Here is a 15,369-nt window from a genome sequence, read left to right as displayed (position 1 = left end):
GGTTCCCTTTTGAATTGGACCTGGACAGTCCAATGTGTCTGCTGGCAGCTCTGCCAGCATAATGAAGTTCAATTTGAGAGTCTCTTGGTTATGTGATTGAAAGGGGTCTGTCCAATGAGATGTGAGATTCTACAGGCTGTGAAAATAATTACTTTGTTCCTGTAATCCCTCTTGGTGGCTCTTAGAACAAAGGGCTGGTCATGTGACCTGTGGCAGCCTTTTTTTGGTTCAGCAGAAAATTTATTTTTTTCCTTAAATAGCAATGGAATAAAGTTCTGGATTTCTTTTCATGTCATAGGGAACCCAATAGAAGGGACAGATGGAGGCTATGGAACTATATCCAGGCAAGGAGCTAATACCTTCAGAAGAGGAAAAAATATAGCAGACAAACAAATCAACCCATGTACATAGAATCATAGAAACCCTACAGTGCAGAAAGAGGCCATTTGGCCCATCGAGTCTGCACTGACCACAATCCCACCCAGACCCTACCCCCATATCCCTACATATTTACCCGCTAACCCCTCTAACCTACGCATCTAGGACACTACTGGGCAATTTTGGCATGGCCAATCAACCTAATCCACACATCTTTGGACTATGGGAGGAAACCGGAGCACCTGGAGGAAACCCACGCAGACACGAGGAGAATGTGCAAACTCCACACAGACAGAAGCAAGAGTAGGCCATTCGGCCCTTCGAACCTGCTCCACCATTCATCTTAATCATGGATGATCATCAAATTTGATACCCTGATGCCCCCCCTTCCTCCCATATCCCTTGATCCCTTTAGCCCCAAAATCTAGATCTAATTTCTTCTTGAAATCCGACAATGCTTTGGCCTCAGCTACATTCGGTGGTAGTGAATTGCACAGATTCACCCTCTCTGGGTGAAGAAATTTCTCCTCACCTCAGTTCTAAAAGGTTTGCCCCTTATCCTCAAACTTAGTTCTGGACTCTCCCACCATTCTTCAGTCCCTCTCACCTGGTCATTCCTTATAGTCCTGCAAATATGTCATTCTGAAGTGGGGATCCAACACCCTTTGAAAGTTACTATTGAAACTGCTTCCATCACTCTTTCTGGCAGTGTATTCAAGAGCTAAACATAATTAACATGGAAACTCCGGGCCAACTTTACCAGACCCGTACTGGCCAGAGGGAGACAGAGGCCCATAAAATTATCTGGGTGGTCTCCCTGCTGCCCTTCTTCCAGGTCGCAATTTTACTTGGGTCAACTTGATTCTCTATGGACTTCTGGACTCAACATTGAATTGCAAAACTTTAGATCATAACCTCTGCATTCTACTTGTTCTATGTGCTTATTTCTTGTTATTTGTCTTGGTGGCTTGGTCTCTTCATGTTGCATTCAGGTGGTAACTATGGACCACATCTGGACACAATGTTTGTCTCTTTACTCCATTAATGTTCCCCTTGACTATTTCAAGCATGAATTGTTTCGTTATTTAATCTCTCCTACCCTTCACCCTATCATAGAACTTCCCTTTTACTTTTTCTTCAGAGTTCTGAAGAAGGGCCATATGGACTCGAAACATTTACTCTGTTTCTCTCTGCCCAGGTGCTGCCAGACCCGCTGAGTTTTTCCAGCATTTTCTGTTTTTGTTTCAGATTTCCAGCATCTGCTGTATTTTGCTTTTATTAACTCTTGTTCTGCCTGCATCCCAATGCCACCTCCCCCACCTTCTCAACTTCCACAGGCTACCATACCCCTATAATATTTAAGAAACATCAAAATTTGAGAAACTAGTTCTTTCTTTCATCAACTGACTCCAAATAATTGGCTCCATGATGATAATTTAAAAAAATCTCTGGTAAGCCACCTCGGCCAGAATTCCCCGGTCTCACCGCTGCCAATGAGGCCGCAAAATCCCAGCTACAGGCGTGGTCGGAGAATTCTGGTCCTCACTCTTCTGTGCTCCAGTGAAAATAATCCCACTTACATGTTCATAAACATGCCAAAAAAATAATCAGTTCTATAGTCAATGTAAATTGAAGGCCAGTGTAATGGACCACATCAGATTTTCGGAAGAACTTTCATCTGACTGTTGCACAGCACCAAGGGTTGAGGGTCATTTTTATGTGTCTTGCTGCCAGCGCTGAGTGTGAAGTAGAATCTGAACACCGTGTTGTACGTTCAGCATTGTTACAGTGATCAATATACTGCACTGACACTAAACATCAATGTACCCTGATGACAAAGACGAGGTATTAGAATCGTAAATCAGGAAGGAGACCTGTCAGCCAATGGGCTGAAATTCTCTGGCGATTCACGCTGGTGGGATTCTCTGGTCCGGAAGATCCTGCCGCCAACAAACACGTACCACCTCCCGCCACCAAGACAAACACTGAGGGGAGGCCAGAGAGTCTCGCTGGCTGTTTGAAAGAGCAGTCATGTTCAAACCCACACCCTTTATCCGTAACCCTTGTAAATTCTTCATCCTCAAGTATCTTTGAAACCTGTTTTTGAAATGATGTGTGAAAATGATTTAGATTCCGAGAATGGTTACAGCCCAAGAGGAGGCCATTTGTTGTGCCACCTTTTCAGCGAAGGCATCCTGACAGTTAAACTGAGGGAGAGGAGGTTCTCCTCATTTCCTTTCTGAATCCTTTACAAGTGATTTTGTAACTATGACCTCTGGTTAACGTAGAAGATAGGAGGAGGCCATTTGGCCCTTCGAGCCTGCTCTACCATTCATTACGATCATGGCTGATCATCCAACTCAATAGCCTAATCCTGCTTTTTTCCCATAACCTTTGATCCCATTTGCCCGGGTATTGACCCATTAGTGAGAACATCAGCTCCAACCAAGCCTCTCATCCTCCAAAGGCTTCAGTTAGATCACCTCTAAAGCTTCTCCATATTGAAAGGCAGTCTGAACATTTCCACCTTTTCCTTAGACTTGAATTTCTTCATCTCTGCTAACATCCCGCTAAACCTCCTTTGTACCATTTCTAATACCTTGACGTATTTCCTGCAGTAATGGACCCAGAATTGTTCACAAAACCCAGCTAAGACTTAGCCAGTAATTTATAAAATTATAACATGAGCCCTTTGTTTTCTGTATTCTATACCTCCATTTATAAACTCAAATAACCCACATGTTTTATTCTAGTTTTAACCAGTTCTAATGTAAGCGCATCAACCTGAAATGTTAACTCTGGTTCTCTCTCCTCAGATGCTGCCTGACCGACTGAGTATTTTCCGCATTTTCTGTTTTTATTTCAGATTGCTAACGCCCGCAGGATTTTGATTTTAACCACCTTACCAACTTGCCCTGCCATCTTTTAAAGATTTCCATGTATTACCTCAAGATCCCCCTGTTGGCACGGTGCTTTGCACTGCTGCCTCACAGCTCCAGGTTTGATTCCAGCCTTGGGTGACTGTGTGACTGCCTGCATGGATTTCCCCCCAAGGCCCACCGGTTTCCTCCCACAGTCCAAAGATGTGCAGGTTAGGTGGATTGGCCATGCTAAATTGTCTCTTAGTGTCAGGGGGATTAGCAGAGTTAATACGTGGGGTTACAGGGATAGGGCCTGGGTGGGATTGTTGTCGGTGCAGGCTTGATGGGCTGAATGGCCTCCTTCTGCACTCTTTGGATTCTATGTTCATATATATTTGTTAAAATCATGATATGAATAATGTACTGTCACCTCCTATTAGTCTCCCAAAAGCTATTACTTCCAATTTCTCAGCATTGAACTTCATCTGCCCTGTCTCTGACTCTTTCACCCTCCTTAAGTCGACAGTTATTAACATCACTCTGTACTACTTTGCAAAGTTTTGCTAAACAATATATGAAATAGTTTGCACCTATCGCTCAGTAAACCAGTTATAATCTTGCTTTCTATAGCAAGAAAGATTTTTAAAATCTCCAGAAGAACATCAACAAAATGTTGAAAGCAGATCCATGTGTCTGTGCACCAATTTATTTGATTCCTGGTCGGGTACTCAAGCTTTTTAAGTTGCTGTATGCTATCTTTGTAGGGGTCATGACCTTTATCAGAAGAGTATCTGGAAATAGCTTCACATCATAATTCATGTTTGCCTTGTTCTTGTTGAGTAATTTCTGACTGTTGCTGTTCCCTGATAAAGACGAACTTTCTCAGCATCTTTTCAATACAGATATTCACTTCTTTATTTCAAATAGCTACACTTTAAAAAAAAAAAGATATACAGGCATGATAAACAATTCTGCAGGAAGTATTGTTTTTTGTGCATATAGCCTGTATGAGGAGATTCTGAAACTGTGTGTTTGCACCTTCAGCTAATACAGAAGAGGCATGGGTCAGGTTCAGTCGGCAGTTAGGAAGGCAAATCAATGTTAGCATTCATGTCGAGAGGGCTAGAATACAAGAGCGGGATGTACTTCTGAGGCTGTATGAGGCTCTGGTCAGACTCCATTTGGAGTATTGTGAGCAGTTTTGGGCCCCATATCTAAGGAAGGATGTGCTGCCCTCGGAAAGGGTCCAGAGGAGGTTCACAAGAATGCTCTCTGCAATGAAGAGCTTGCCATATGAGGAATGGTTGAGGACTCTGGGTCTGTACTCATTGGAGTTTAGAAGGATGAGGGGGGATCTTATTGAAACTTACAGGATACTGCGAGGCCTGGATAGAGTGGACATGGAGAGGATGTTTCCTTTAAAAGAGAAATGAGGAGGAATTTCTTCAGCCAGAGAGTGGTGAATCTGTGGAGCCCTTTGCCGCAGAGGGCTGTGGAGGACAGGTCATTGAGTGTCTTTAAGACAGGGATAGATAGGTTCTTGATTAATAAGAGGGCCAGGGGTTATGGGGAAAAGGCAGGACAATGGGGATGAGAAAAATATCAGCCATGATTGAATGGCGGAGCAGACTCGATGGGCTGAGTGACCTAATTCTGCTCCTATGTCTTGTGGTCTTGTGGGTCAAACTCATTCTTTTAAATTTTGTGAAATGTCTTCGTTAAAGAGAATAATGTATATACAATCATAGAATCCCTACAGTGCAGAAGGAGGCCATTCAGCCCATCGAGTCTGCACCGACCATAATCCCACCCATGCCCTATGCCCGTAACCCCATGCATTTACCCTGCTAATCCCCTGACACTATGGGGCAATTTACAGTGGCCAATCAACCTAACCCACACATCATTGGACTGTGGGAGGAAACCAGAGCGCACGGAGGAAACCCACGCAGACACTGGGACAACCTGCAAACTCCACACAGACAGTGACCCAAACCGGGAATCGAACCCAGGTCCCTGGTACTGTGAGGCAGCAGTGCTGCCCACTGTGCCACCATGCCACACAATTACAGATCAGTTTTAGGTATGAAATGTATGTGCCGTTCCTGACCATTTTGAGATTGCTTCTCAGTAATAAAACTTATGCTACAGATAGAAAGCAAACAACTTAGTAGGGCTGAACATGCTGTTCTTGTGATTAAATAATTTAACACATGTTCTGTAAAGATAAACCAACCGTTATCATGGAGAGATCAGATATCCTTCCTCTGTTGAACAGGAAACATTAGGCTTAGTGTTTATTTATTGATAATGTTTTTGTTAGTTAGCCTGTACCAATCGGATGTGAAACTTTTTCAAATGAAATATAGCCAATTTTCAGTGATAGTAATATCAGCACCATCTCATTCACATGTGAGGAAAATTAATTTGTTTATTTGATGAGAATAATTCCAGCAAAACGGGGATCATTGTAGCCAGCATGCCAAGTGGAAGGCCCTTGTGCCACTTATATATTCCATCATCAAATTGTTCTCAATGCCAAGCAGTATGCAGTTACCAGCATGTGTATAACCATTACCAACATTCCTAAGCGTGCCAGTGTAAGGAATAATCCTGCGTTCCCAGCAAGGAAGCCATCCTGAATTAGGGAATGGGTGACAGCATCGCAGCCACAATTCTCTGCTTGACGTTTCTATTGTCATGGCCACTCCCTAGCCTGTAGGAACACAAATTATCTTTACATTCCCCCTAATGTGTCCAGTAACAAATTATACAATGGCTTCACAAAATATGTGGGCCAGGATTATTCCAAAAAAAAACTAAGTGCGCAACAGGCGGGGAAGTGGGAGATTTTCCCACCCGTTTTTTGGGCGTATTTACCTGAACACATCTCTGGCACTCTGAATCGCAGTCTGTCTCAGAAGTATTCACGCCAGAAAGTGGGGGGTGGGGCCTCCCCCTGGCTCTGCCCCCTTGGTGCTGCCTGGTGCCCGGTGGGCTGCTCCTTGGGCAGTGTCAGGGTGCAAGGCTGGCACTGCCCAATGGGCACCCCCCCCCCCCACCATTGCCCCGACCTCCCGGGGTGGGCCTCAATGGCCTCTGCCCCCAGCAGCGGGTGAGCATGCCAGTTCCCCATTGGTGGGGAGCAGTTGTAAACCCCACTGCTGGGAACCTCTCCTGGCGGGTGGGGGAGATGCTAGTGGGCCCAGAGACTGCCATCCTGGGCCTGCTAATATGGAAATAGCTATTTCCATATGGTAATCTGCACCAATTTCTCTGGGGGACATGGTTTTGAACCCATGTACCCCAGAGCATTAGTCTGGGTCATTAGTTCAGTGATATTAATTACCATTACATAACCGTATCCACCAATGGAGATGATGATGAAAGCAATTTCTTCCTAAGTCAGTCTGGGAAGTTTGCAATTCATGGCGTTCCTATACAATTGATGACCATGTCCTTCCAGATGGTCAAAGTCGCAGGTTTGGAGGGTGATCTCAAAAAAGCATTGGTGAATTGTTGGGATGCATTTTGGGCATCGTACATACTGGATGTGGTGGAGGGAGAGAATGTTTAAGGTGATTAATTTGGGGGGCGGGGGGAGGGGAGGAGTTGGGGGTAGGAATCAAGATGGCTGCTTTAATGAATCGTATTGAACTCTGAGTGTTGTTGGTGCTGCACACCTAGGAAAATGGAAAATATTCCATCGCAATCCTGACTTGTGCCTTGTTGGCAGGAGGTGAGTTGCTCAGAATTCCCAGCCTCTGACCTACTTTTGTAGCCACAGTATTTATATAGCTGGCCCAGTTAACATACTGGCCAATGGTGAGAATGGAGCGGGATTCAATTTTTTAAATCACTGGTAAGCCCGGCATTTTGTTATCCATCCCTAATTGCCCTTTGAGAGTGGTTAAGAGTCAACCACAATGCTGTGGGTCTAGAGTCATATGTCGGCCAGGCTTGGTGCAGATGTTCAATTTCCTTCCCTAAAGGACACATGGGCTTTTCAATCAATGATTGTTTGGTCACCATTACTGAGACTAGTTTTCAATTCCAGACTGTGGGGGGAATTTTCCCATCCCACCCGCCACGGGAATTGTAGCGGGCGGGGGGGACGGACCATGCAGAGATCCGTTGACCTCTGGCAGGACTTTCCAGTTTTGGGATGAGTGCAGCCGAAAAATCCCAGCCTATGTGTGAAAGGAAGGTGGTTAGACTCTCTCGTTGGAGATGGTGGTTATTTGACATGAATGTTACTTGCTGCTTATCAGCCCAAGCATGAATAATGTCCAGGTCTTGCAGCATATGGGCACACATTGCATTGGCTGGGATAAGCTGGCAAAGGATACATGAAGGGTTGACAGTGGACAGGCAAGAGCAGACAATTAAAGAGTGCATGGTTGAACAACAATTGTACATCCCTGTCTGGCGTAAGTGTAAAATGGGGAAGGTGGCTCATCCATGGCCAACAAGGGAAATCAGGGATAGTGTTAAAGTCAAAGAGGAGGCATAAAAATGGCCAGAAAAAGCAGCAAACCTGAGGACTGGGAGAAATTTAAAATCCAGCAGAGGAGGACAAAGGATTTAATTCAGAAGGGGAAAATAGAATACGAGAGTAGGCTTGCAGAAAACATAAAAATTGACTGCAAAAGCCTCTATAGATACGTGAAGAGAAAAAGACTGAAGACAAATGTAGGTCCCTGACAGTTAGAACCAGGTGAATTCATAATGGACAACAAAGAGATAGCAGACCAGCTGAACAAATACTTTGGATCTGTCTTCACTAAGGAAGACACAAAAAACCTTCCAGAAATACTAGGGGCAGAGGGTCTAGCATAAAGGAGGAACTAAAAGAAATCTTTATTAGTCAAGAAATTTTACTGGGGAAATTACTGGGATTAAAATTCGTTAAGTTCCCAGGGCCTGATGTTCTGCATCCCAGAGTACTCAAGGAAGTGGCCCTAGAAATAGTGGATGCATTGGTGATCATTTTCCAGAATTCTATAGACTCTGGATGAGTTCCAGTGGATTGGAGGGTAGCTAATGTGACCCCACTTTTTAAAAAAAGGAGTGGGAGAGAAAACTAGGAATTATAGACCGGTTAGCCTGACATCAGTAATGGGGAAAATGCTGGAGTCAACTATTAATTGCAATAACCGAGCATTTGGAAAGCGGTGACCGGTTTGGTCCAAGTCAGCATGGATTCACTAATGGGAAATCATGCTTGACAAACCTTCTGGAATTTTTTGAGGATGTAACCAGTAGAGTGGACAAGGGTGAACCAGTGGATGTTGTGTATCTGGACCTTCAAAAGGCTTTTGACAAAGTCCCACACAAGAGATTAGTGAGCAAAATTAAAACTCATGGTATTGGGGGTAATGTATTGACATGGATGGTTGGCAGACAGGAAGCAGAGAGTGGGAATAAATGGGTCCTTTTCAGAGTGGCAGGCAGTGACTAGTGGGGTATCCTAGGGTTCAGTGCTGGGACTCCAGCTATTCACAATATACATTAATGATTTGGATGAATGACTTGAATGCAGTATCTCCAAATTTGCAGATGACACTAAGCTGAGTGGTGGTATGTGCTGTGAGGAGGCTGCCGGATGACTTGGACAGGCTGGCTGAGTGGGCAAATACTTGGTAAATGCAATATAATGTGGATAAATGTGAGGTTATGCAGTTTGGTGGCAAAAACAGGAAGGAAGATTATTATTTGAATGAAGGCCGTTAAAGGGAAAGTGCAACGTGACCTGGGTGTCATGGTGGAACAGTCGCTGAAGGTTGGCACGCAGGTACAGCAGGCTGTGAGGAAAGCTAATGGCATGCTGGCCTTCAGAGCAAGAGGATTTGAGTATAGGAGTAAAGATGTCTTGCTGCAGTTATACAGGGCCTTGAGGACACATCTTGAGTATTGTGTGCAGTTTTGGTCTTCTAGTCTGAAGAAGGACATTCTTGTTGTTAAGTGAGTCCAGCGAAGGTTCACCAGACTGATTCCTGGAATGGCAGGACTGATATATGAAGAGCAACTGGGCTTGTACTCACTGGAAATTAGAAGACTGAGGGGAACTAATAGAAACCTATAAAATCCTGATGGGACTGGACAGGTTGGATGCAGGAAGAATGTTCCCAATAACTAGGGGTCATGGTCTAAGAATAAAGGATAAGCTATTCAGGACTGAGATGGGGAAGAACTTTTTACTCAGAGTTGTGAACCTGTGGAATTCTCTGCCACAGATAGCTGTTGAGGCCAGTTCATTAACTATGTTCAAGAGGGAGCTGGATGTGGCCCTTGTGGCTAAAAAGATCAAGGGGTATAGAGAGAAAGCGAGACTGGGATACTGAAAGTGCAAGATTAACATGATCATATCGAATGGTGGTGCAGGCTCGCAGGGCCGAATGGCCCACTCCTACACCTATTTTCTATGTTTCATTATCTGAGGAGTTGCAATCATCAGTGGACATCCCTACTTCTGACTTTATGGCCAGTGACAGGAAGTCAATGGTGGAGCAGCTGAAGATGGTTGGGCCTAGGTTACCTCCTTGTGGAATTCCTGCAGCGATGTCCTGGGACTGAGATGATTTGCCATCAATAGCCATAACCATCTCACTTTGTGCTCCAGCCAATGGAAAGGTTTCCCCTGGCTCCCATAGATTATAATTTCACTGGGGCTCCTTGATACTACACTCATTCAAATGCTGCCCTGATCTCGAGAGCAGTCATTCTCAAATCACCTGGGCAATTCAGCTCTTTTGTCCATGTTTGGACCATGACTGTGATGTGCTCTGGAGGGGGTGATCCCAATGGAACCCCAACAGAGCGTCAATGAACATTACTGAGTTATTACTGAGTAAGTGCTCCTTGACAACTCTGTTAATGATCCGTTCCATCACTTTGCTGGTGATTGAGAGTAGGCTGATGGGGCAGTAATTGGTTTGGATTGGATCCTGTTTTTGTGCTGACGACATCCATGGGCAATTTTCTACATTATCAGCTGAGTGATAGTGTTGTGGATGTGCAAGAGGCACGGCTAACTATGAAGAATGAGTGTTCAGCACTCCGGCTGGTTGTTGTCAAGACCCATCGTCATTGTTGTATTTGGTGCTTGTAGTTACTTCTTGATATCATGTGGAGTGAATCAAATTGACTGAAAACTACATTCTGTGATGTGGCTCCCAACTTTCATACCTCCGATCTTCCCAGAGATCCACTTGGAATATGTCTGGTATCTCCAAGGCTATGGCCAATCATTGCATTAAAGAGTTGAGGACTGGTGACTGTGTGCTACCCAACTGACACAGTCAGGCAGGAGAAGAATCCTTTTGTCTCAGGGACCATAGATTAAATGCCCCAGTACAAGGTATCATCAATTGCATGCATGGGGATATTAAAGATGCCACAGACCAGCCAGTGGCCTTCAACAACAGGAAGGATTCCATTCTCTCAATGTGCAACTAGCCGGTGACCATCAGAAGTGGATTCTGCAGGTGTACGCATGGTTCTTGGAGAGCAGTCACTGTGCTGACGTACTAATGATGTGGAGATACCGGCGTTGGACTGGGGTAAACACAGTAAGAAGTCTCAACACCAGGTTAAAGTCCAACAGGTTTATTTGATAGCAAAAGCCACTAGCTTTCGAAGTGCTGCTTCTTCATTAGGTGCGTGGGATTTCAATTCACAAACAGGGCATACAAAGACACAAACTCAATTTACAAAATAATGGTTGGAATGCGAGTCTTTACAGGTAATCAAGTCTTAAAGGTACAGACAATGTGAATAGAGAGAGGGTTAAGGACAGGTTAAAGAGATGTGGATTGTCTCTAGCCAGGACAGTTAGTGAGATTTTGCTAGCCCAGGCAAGTTGTGGGAGTTACAGATAGTGTGACAAGAACCCAAGATCCCAGTTGAGGCCGTCCTCATAGCGGAACTTGGCTATCAGTTTCTGCTCAGCAATTCTGCTGTGTCATGAAGGCAGCCTTGGAGAACACTTACCCGAAGGTCAGAGGCCGAATGCCCGTGACTGCTGAAGTGTTCCCCAACAGGAAGAGATCAGTCTTGCCTGATTGTTGAGCGGTGTTCATTCATCCGTTGTCGTAGCGTCTGCATGGTCTCCCCAATGTACCATGCCTCGGGACATCCTTTCCTGCAGCGTATCAGGTAGACAATGTTGGCCGAGTTGCAAGTGTCTGTACCATGTACCTGGTGGATGGTGTTCTCACGTGAGTTGATGGCATCCGTGTCGATGATCTGGCACGTCTTGCAGATGTTGCTGTGGCAGGGTTGTGTGGTGTCGTGGTCACTGTTCTCCTGAAGGCTGGGTAGTTTGCTGCGGATAATGGTCTGTTTGAGGTTGCGTGGTTGTTTGAAGGCAAGAAGTCTGGGCGTGGGGATGGCCTTGGCGAGATGTTCATCTTCATCAATGACATGTTGAAGGCTCCGGAGAAGATGTCGTAGTTTCTCTGCTCCGGGGAAGTACTGGACGATGAAGGGTACTCTGTCCGCCGTGTCCTGTGTTTGTCTTCTGAGGAGGTCGGTGCGGTTTTTCACTGTGGCGCGTCGGAACTGTCGATCGATGAGTCGAGCGCCATATCCTGTTCTTATGAAGGCATCTTTCAGCGTCTGGAGGTGTCTGTTGCGATCCTCCTCATCTGAGCAGATCCTGTGTATACGGAGGGCTTGTCCGTAGGGGATGGCTTCCTTAACGTGCTTAGGGTGGAAGCTGGCGAAGTGGAGCATCGTGAGGTTATCCGTGGGCTTGTGGTACAGTGAAGTGCTGAGGTGACCGTCCTTGATGGAGATGCGTGTGTCCAAGAATGCAACCGATTCCAGAGAGTAGTTCCGGAACTATGGTGGGATGGAACTTGTTGATGTCATCATATAGTTGTTTCAGTGATTGTTCACTATGAGTCCAAAGGAAGAAAATGTCATCCATGTATCTAGTGTATCGCATCGGTTGAAGGTCCTGTGCGGTGAAGATGTCTTGTTCGAACCTATGCATGAAGATGTTGGCATATTGAGGTGTGAATTTGGTCCCCATGGCTGTTCTGTGTGTCTGGATGAAGAACTGGTTGGTGAAGACATTGTGGTCCAGGATGAAGCGGATGAGTTGTAAAATTGCATCTGGAGATTGGCAGTTGTCGGTGTTGAATATTGAGGCAGTTGCAGCAATGCCATCATTGTGGGGGATGCTGGTGTTGAGTGCCAAGACATCCATTGTGATGAGGCGTACTCCTGGTTCAACTGCTCCATGTGTATGCAGCTCCATGCAGGTCCACTTCTCCAGCTTCCACCCTAAACACGTTAAAGAAGCCATCCCCTATGGACAAGCCCTCCATATACACAGGATCTGCTCAGATGAGGAGGATCGCAACAGACACCTCCAGACGCTGAAAGATGCCCTCCATAAGAACAGGATATGGCGCTCAACTCATTGATCGACAGTTCCGACGCGCCACAGCGAAAAACCGCACCGACCTCCTCAGAAGACAAACACAGGACACGGCAGACAGAGTACCCTTCGTCGTCCAGTACTTCCCCAAAGCGGAGAAGCTACGACATCTTCTCCGGAGCCTTCAACGTCATTGATGAAGACAAACATCTCACCAAGGCCATTCCCACACCCCCACTTCTTGCCTTCAAACAACCAAACAGACCATTGTCTGCAGCAAACTACCCAGCCTTCAGGAGAACAGTGACCACGACACCACACAACCCTGCCGCAGCAACCTCTGCAAGACGTGCCGGATCATCGACACGGATGCCATCATCTCACGAGAGAACACCATCCACTGGGTATATGGTACATACTCTTGCAACTCGGCCAACGTTGTCTACCTGATATGCTGCAGGAAAGGATATCCCGAGGCATGGTACATTGGGGAGACCATGCAGACGCTACAACAACGGATGAATGAACACCGCTCGACAATCACCAGGCAAGAGTGTTCTCTTCTTGTTGGGGAACACTTCAGCGGTCTCAGGCATTCGGCCTCTGATCTTCGGGTAACCGTTCTCCAAGGCGGCCTACACGACACATGACAGCACAGAATCGCTGAGCAGAGAGTGATAGCCAAGTTCTGCCCACATGAGGATGGCCTCAACCGGGATCTTGGGTTCATGTCACACTAACTGTAACCCCCACGACTTGCCTGGGCTTGCAAAATCTCACTAACTATCCTGGCTGGAAACAATACACATCTCTTTAACCTGTGCTTAACCCTCTCTCCACTCACATTGTCTGTACCTTTTAAGACTTGATTACCTGTAAAGACTCGCATTCCAACCATTATTTTGTAAATTGAGTTTGTATCTTTATATGCCCTGTTTGTGAACTGAAATCCCGCTCATCTGATGAAGAAGCAGCGCTTTGAAAGCTAGTGGCTTTTGCTACCAAATAAACACGTTGGACTTTAACCTGGCATTGTGAGACTTCTTACCGACGTACAAACACAGTGCTAGCTGTTCCTACTTCCGTGCACCTTCTGAGATGGATTCTTGCTCCTCACAGCTGTGATAAATCCTTGTACTGCAGCGGAGCAGAGGTACGATTCCTGCCATGTCTCCATCCAAGCAAGAAATAGAGGGGAGGCGATGGCCTAGTGGTATTATCGTTAGATAATCCAGGAACTCGGCTAATGTTCTGGGGACCCAGGTTTGAATTCCACTACAGCAGATGGTGGAATTTTAATTTAATAAATATCTGGAATTAAGAACCTACTGATGACTGTGAAACCATTGGCGATTGTCAGAAAAACCCATCTGGTTCACTAATGTCCTTTTAGGGAAGAAAATCAGCCTTCTTTACCTGATCTGGCCTACATGTGACTCCAGAGCAATTAGCAATGTGGTTGACTCTCAACTATCCTCCAAGGGATGGGCAATACATGCTGGCCAGCCAGAGATCATAGAAGTTCATAGAAACCCTACAGTACAGAAAGAGGCCATTCGGCCCATCGAGTCTGCACCGACCACAATCCCACCCAAGCCCTACCCCCATATCCCTACATATTTACCCACTAATCCCTCTAACCTACACATCTCAGGACACTAAGGGCAATTTTTAGCATGGCCAATCAACCTAACCCGCACATCTTTGGACTGTGGGAGGAAACCAGAGTACCTGGAGGAAACCCACGCAGACACGAGGAGAATGTGCAAATTCCACACAGACAGTGACCCAAGCCGGGAATCGAACCCAGGTCCCTGGAGCTGTGAAGCAGCAGTGCTAACCACTGTGCTGCCGTGCTGCCCATGTCCCACAAATAGATTTTAAAAAAACATTAGCAGGCTGTTTAGTTTCATGGAGGTGAAATTCAGGTGCCAAGACCAATCCAGTGGAGCCTCCTCAGTCTGCCCCGTGTGGGTCTGGCACATTATGGTGGCCTATTTGCAGGATCCTCCAAATCATCTGGCAGCAGGAAAGGCGTCCAACAGCAGTATCCACTCCCCAGCCAATACGCCCAGCATTGAGGTACGAATCACACAATACCAGCTCTGCTGTCTTTCTAACGCCTGACACCAGATTCCTGAAGGGACTGCTCTCCTCAGAACTCAGTTGCAGCAGGAGATTCCCCGGAGGACAGTGGAAGCACTTTAGGTGTGCCAATTACACAGAGCCAGCTAACAACAACACTTGCTACCTGGAGCCTGCTGACAGCAGCACCTTTTCTGTCTGGCCTTTTGCCCTGCTGTAGAACATCCACTCCCCCAACAAACACGCTGATTAATCGAAACCCTAGAACTTTCATAAGTTCCACCTATCTCCATGACAATGTAGTCTTCTAGGACTTACTGAATGCTTTTAAATTAATCGTAGCTGTAAGTCTCAAAGTCAAACTACTCTCTGGCTGCATTTTTCAAACAGTGACTGGAATTTTACCGCCTCGCCCATCCCAGAATCGGTGCGGCCGAGGCTCGCAGAACGCAATTCTCCGTTGGTCTCGAGCGTGATTTTATAAGCCTCGCCCGAGCGATGTCATAAAACCCCGGCCAGCTTCTCCAATTGGCCAGGTCGGTAAGCCAACCTGCTGTTTGTCTTCCTAGCTGTTAATGATCTCAGTCAACATGGCCCTATTTTTAGTGTAATATTCTTCAAGCTGCTTTAGCTGTAGTTAAGCCAATTATCACCGCT

General features: G+C 45.9%; 1 protein-coding gene across 1 annotated transcript in view; it reads left to right on the top strand.

Annotated features, from left to right (window-relative positions):
* The window catches only part of LOC144506837 (uncharacterized), a 38,811-nt gene that overhangs the window by 5,262 nt on the left and 18,180 nt on the right, over positions 1-15,369 (top strand). The gene's annotated exons all lie outside the window — the stretch shown is intronic.

The sequence above is a fragment of the Mustelus asterias genome, chromosome 18 (assembly GCF_964213995.1).
Source record: "Mustelus asterias chromosome 18, sMusAst1.hap1.1, whole genome shotgun sequence".
Classification (NCBI taxonomy): Eukaryota; Metazoa; Chordata; class Chondrichthyes; order Carcharhiniformes; family Triakidae; genus Mustelus; species Mustelus asterias.
This window is presented reverse-complemented; position numbering and strand designations above follow the sequence as displayed.